A 6,088-nucleotide genomic window follows, 5' to 3' on the forward strand; every position below is an offset into this window, starting at 1 on the left:
CTAAGAGCCCGTGCTCCACGACAAGAGAAGCCACCGTAACGAGAAGTCCGCGCACCTCAAGGAAGAGTAGCCCCCACTCACCACAACTAGAGAAAGCCCACACACAGCAACGAAAACCCGTTGCAGCCAAAAATAAATAAATAAAATAAATTTATTTTAAAAAAACAACAGTATGGTACTGGCATATATATAGTACCATATATATAGTCAGCTAATTTTTGACAAGGGTGCCAAGAATACACAATGGGGAAAGGACAGTTTCTTCAATAAATGGTGCTAGGAAAACTAGATATCCACATGCAAAAGAATGAAACTTACCCCTACAACATTCACAAAAATTAACTCAAAATCAATCAAAGATTCAAATGTAAGACCTGAAGCCATAAAACTCCCAGAAGAAAACACAGGGGAAAAGATCCTTGACATTGGTCCAGGCAGTGATTTCCTAGATAAGTCACCAAAACACAGGAAACAAAAACTAAAATAAATAAGTGGGACTACATTAAACTAAAGAGCTTCTGCATAGCAAAGGAAACCATCAATAAATTGAATAGACAATCTACAGAATGGGAGAATTCGTAAATCATATATCTGATAAAGGTCTAATATCCAAAATATATAAAGAACTCATACAACTCAACAGCAAAAAAAGAAAATAATCCAATTAAAAATGGGCAAAGGACCTGAATAGATATTTTTCCAAAGAAGACATACAAATGGCTAACAAATATATGAAAAGATGGTCAACATCACTAATCATCAGGGATATGCAAATCAAAACCACAGTGAGATTTCACTTCACACCTGTTAGGATGGCTTTTATCAAGAAGACAAGAGATAACAACATTGGTGAGGATATGGAGAAAAGGAGACCCTTGTGCACAGTTGGTGGGATTATAAATTGAGTTGACCTTTACGGAAAACAGTATGGCAGTTCCTCAAAAAATTAAAAATTGAAGTACCATATGATCCAACAATCCCACTCCTGGGTATACATCCAAAGGAACTGAAATCAGTATCTCAAAGCAGTATCTGCATACCCATGTTCATTGCATCTTTATTCACAATAGTCGAGATATGGAAACAACCTACGTGTCAACAGCTGAATGGATAAAGAAGATGTGTATATATATATATATATACAACAGAATATTATTTAGCCATGAGAAAGAAGGAAATCCTGCCATTTGGAACAACACAGATGGACTTTAAAGGCATTATGCTAAGTGAGGTAAATCAGAGAAGGACAAATACTGTATGATCTCACTTATATGTGGAATCTAAGAAAACTGAACTTGTAAAAACAGAGAGTGGAACACAGTTACCAAGGGCTGGGGATGGGGGAATTGGGGCGATACTAAAGGTACAAACTTGTAACTAGTAAATAAATAAGTTCTGGAGAGCTAAGGTACAATATAGTGATTATAGTCAATAATACTGTATTATAAACTTTAAAGTTACTAAGAGATTAAATCTTACCTACTGTTAACATAAAAAGAAATGATAAATATGTGACATGATAAAGGTATTAGCTAATGCTCCTGAAGTAATATTACAATATATAAACACACTGCATACCTTAAAATTACAGTGTTATATGTCAATTATTTCTCAATTAAAAAAAAAGCCAGCTTACGATCCAATCAACCTATATCAAAACCCAAAAGCCTTACCCTTGTAAACAGAGCTTCCTATTAGCTTAATTCCTCACTTTTTTTTTTTTGACCACACTGCAAGGCATGTGGGATCTTAGTTCCCCAACCAGGGATTGAACCTGTGCCCCTGCAGTGGAAGCATGGAGTCTTAACCACTGGACCACAAGGGAAGTCCCATAATTCCTCACTTTTAAATATGAACATAGCCAAAGACTACTAGACACCAAAGAAAAGTTTCCAGTGGTAAAAGCAAAAACCAAGCAAGAAAAAAAAAAAAAAGTAGGAAACAGAAAAGAACTTAAAACAAAAACTATAATATCTTTAGGGAAATAAGATATTTATTGTATCCATGAAACAAGAACAAGAGGATAACTACAAACAAGGGTGGGAGCAGGGGGGGAGGGAGAGGAACTATATGACACTTAAAAAAAAAAAAATTCAGTACTTTTTTCCTAGCAAGAGTTTTAAGCTCAAAAAGAGAAATTTAACTTTGAGTCATAACTGATAAAAAAACTTAAATGAATCTATAGGGAACGTCCTAATAAAACTTCTGGGAATAATTTAAAGGTGTATTCTCTAAGGCATTTTCCAATATTTTTTGATTGTATTAAACATTCATATTCTCTGGTTACATTTTACAGCACTCTTAATTAGCTTTGAGTGGTTTAAATTCCACTAATAAGATAATGGCCTCTGAGAAATACATACAGTTGTACTAGGATTGTCTGTAAATGAATAAGGATAATACACACATGCATACATTGTAAACTTTGCTGTAACAATACAATATGATGTATTAAGTTGGTAAGGGAAGAAGAGCATTAGCTGAGGAAAATAAGAGAGGCTAAAAAGTTTTAAGATCAAGGCAAGATTTATAGTTAAAAGAATATGTGAAAATATATGAGTTCTAATATTACTAAAAACAGGAGTCAGAATTGATAATTCAGCTGGAAATCATTTATGTGAATTTGCACATATAATTGAGTAAAAAGTCACAGTATATGGACCAGATGGTGACAAAATTAAATCACTGTGCAGAACTTAGGAGACTAAATCATGGGAGGTTTTTCTTCTATCATCTCAGGGTAGACTCTTCTAGTGGCTGAAAGCTCCCAAGAAAAGGCCAGAGCTGAAAGCATCTACTTTCTGAGAACTCAGGACTGCCAGCTGTTAGAATGTCAATATTCTCAAAGGAACCCTCCTACACTGTTGGTAGGAATGTAAATTGGTACAGCCACTATGGAGAACAGTATGGAGGTTCCTTAAAAAACTATAAACAGAATTACCATATGATCCAGGGATCCTACTCTGGGGCATATATCTGGATAAAACTATAATTTGAAAAGATACATGCACCCCAATGTTTGTTGCATCACTGTTTACAATAGTCAAGACATGGAAGTAACCTAAGTGTCCACTGACAGATGAATGGATGAAGATGTGGTAAATACATACAATGGAATATTACTCAGCCATAAAAAAGAATGAATGCCATTTGCAGCAACATGGATGGACCTAGAGATTATCATACTAAGTGAAGTAAGCCAGAGAAAGACAAATCATATGATATCGCTTATATGTAGAATCTAAAAAAAAATGTTACAAATGCACTTAAGTACGAAACAGAAATAGACCCACAGACATAGAAAACAAACTTATGGTTACCAAAGGGGAAAGGAGGGGGGGAGGGATAAATTAGGAGTTTAGGATTAACATATACACACTACTATATACAAAATAGATAACCAACAAGGATCTACTGTATAGCATAAGGAACTATACTCAATATTTTATAATAACCTATAAGGGAAATGAATCTGAAAAAGAACATACACAGGCACACACACATATATATACATAACTGAATCACTCTGCTGTACACCTGAAACTAACAAAACATTGTAAATCAACTATACTTCAATTAAAAAAAAAATGAGAGAATGCCAACATTCTCATAATAAGCAACAATAGTCTTACCTTCTTTCTCACACATTGCCATACTCCCCTTTATTCTTCTGAATTCTCTCTTTCTTTTCAAATGTGTATCTGAATCTCTTCTCAGATGTAGACATTACACTGTTTATTGTTACTCCTCTTATTTTCAAAATGAAAAAAGGAACTATCAAATAATGAGCTCTAAGAAATGAAAACTAACATAGAGAAAATTAAATTTTCAATAGGTTAGAAGATAAAGTTGGAGAAATTACCTAGAAAGTAGCAGAAAAGTCATGAGTATAATTTTAAAATACTGATTTAACAACCACAAAAAGGAATAATAGATATATCAAAAGAGAAATGGAGAAAAGGAATGATTTAAGGAGTGATTTAAGAAAGCTAAATCCTCACCTACTATAACAGGAAATCAGTAGCTAATGCTTTAAAATGATGACTCAAGAGACAGTAGATGTATATTATGCAGTCAATGAGGTAAGTATTAGAAGAAATAGATAATAGAGTTGAAAATGCTTGTTTCTGGTTTTTAAAGCTATGTATATGTTCCTTTGACAAAAATTAATTTTTAAAACACGGCTTAAGCTTACTTAGCTTATGTATATAGAGTTAGAGGTAAGTTAATGTGCAGAAGTGTGGCTTAGGGGAAAGTTCTTATTTCCAAATGAGCTTTGTTTTGAATTTATATTATATACTACTTTTAATTACATGTGATCAACATCTATTTATCAGTTTTTAAAGAATAACAATGAGTGATAAACATGCTGAGAAAATGAAAATGCAGCTGTTAAGAGGAAAGAATAAGTCAATGTGTGCACATTACAAATGACTTAAGGAACTTTTAAAAATATATATGATCTCAACCTAATTACAAGCACTTGAAAAAAAACGATCTCCCAGCAGGGAATTATCAATTTCACTGCACTTTACAGGTGTCTCAAATAGCAGTTCAAAGTAGTCACTGACGGGAATAGAGACACAGACCTACCAGAGAATGGACTTGACACGGGGACGGGGAAGGGTAAGCTGGCACGAAGTGAGAGAGTGGACTCTATAAGCACCAAGGGCTTTTCAAAGGCCTGGACTGGTTAAGGAGCACATGATACTGAATCTCTGGGCAGATTCTAAGAGTGTAGCTTTAAAGGACTTCAAAACGCCTCCTCGGGCTTCCCTGGTGGCGCAGTGGTTGAGAGTCCGCCTGCCGATGCAGGGGACACGGGTTCGTGCCCCGGTCCGGGAAGATCCCACATGCCGCGATCCTCAACCCAAATTTGCCAAAAGTAGCTTCTTCAATTGTTTTCAAAACCTGATCCTACTTCAAAAGCTTTTTTCCCCTTCTCTGGCATCTTTCTGCCCATTAAGACAACTACTGTTTATCGTCTCTGTTGGAATTGTCCTACTATGTTGAGTGACAGACTTTTAGATAATAGTGCTCAGAAGCATGTTTAGAAACACTGTTATCTCTGTTCAAGTTTATGTATTTTACAACTTTTGAAAATAGAGTAGGGAAACAGCCTAATTCATTTATCCATTTGCTTCTCTTATCAAACCACAACTTTTCATTATATCTTCATAGGTTTGTTTTCAGTTGGACACACGAAGAATGACTGCATCATAATTACAGACTCCCAGGTCTGAGGTATAAGAATTTTTGGTGATTTGTGATGACAGTTTTGTTTGTGATTCACAATAAGTCATTTTTCAAAAGACCCAATTCCATTTTGTATACTCACACTCGTCCATAAACAATGTACAAAGCATTACAAGTCATTGGTTATTATTGTTAACCATTTATGTACTAACCACATTTTACTAAATTACCCAGATCTGTACTGATGGAACTGAGGTCGGCATCTAAGCCTCAGTCCATACCCAATGCTGATGTTCAGCTGAATCCATAATAGTCCAAGGAGGGTTTTCAGGCAAGTATTTCAAAACCTGTTAGAAAACTGCAAGAAAAAAAAGTTTTGGAAAGATTGAAAACATGACCTTAGTGAAATGCATGCCTTGAACTTAGCTTGCCCCATAAGCCCACAAAGAAAGATAAGTGACTTGTCAAACTTGTAGCAGAGAAGGAAGACCTGATTTCACAGTGACAATTTTAAACACACTAGAGTTATTCACAGCCATTCCAATTATATCTTTCCTGTTTTGTTTCACCTGATTTCATCTTTCTTTTAATCTCTTCTTCTGCCTAACCACAGAGCTCTCCCTCCCCCACAAAGACGGGAAAGGTGAAAAGTAAACTATCACTAGTATTTATAAACACTCTGTAGCTCAATGTTCAAGCAGCCCTCCTCTGACAGCACCCCACCCCCACTCCTCTTATCTGAGGCTTCACTAACAATTAACTTGCAAGTGTCTTGCCTAAGTGTCTTCTCTGACTTACCAACTCTAGCTTCTAAACTGGAGAAAGTGAGAGAATTAATAACCCTCTAAGGGCTTCCCCTGGTGGCACAGTGGTTAAGAATCCGCCTGCCAAT

This window comes from Neophocaena asiaeorientalis, unplaced genomic scaffold (assembly GCF_003031525.2).
Source record: "Neophocaena asiaeorientalis asiaeorientalis breed wild unplaced genomic scaffold, Neophocaena_asiaeorientalis_V1.1 scaffold31, whole genome shotgun sequence".
In the NCBI taxonomy this organism is placed as follows: Eukaryota; Metazoa; Chordata; class Mammalia; order Artiodactyla; family Phocoenidae; genus Neophocaena; species Neophocaena asiaeorientalis.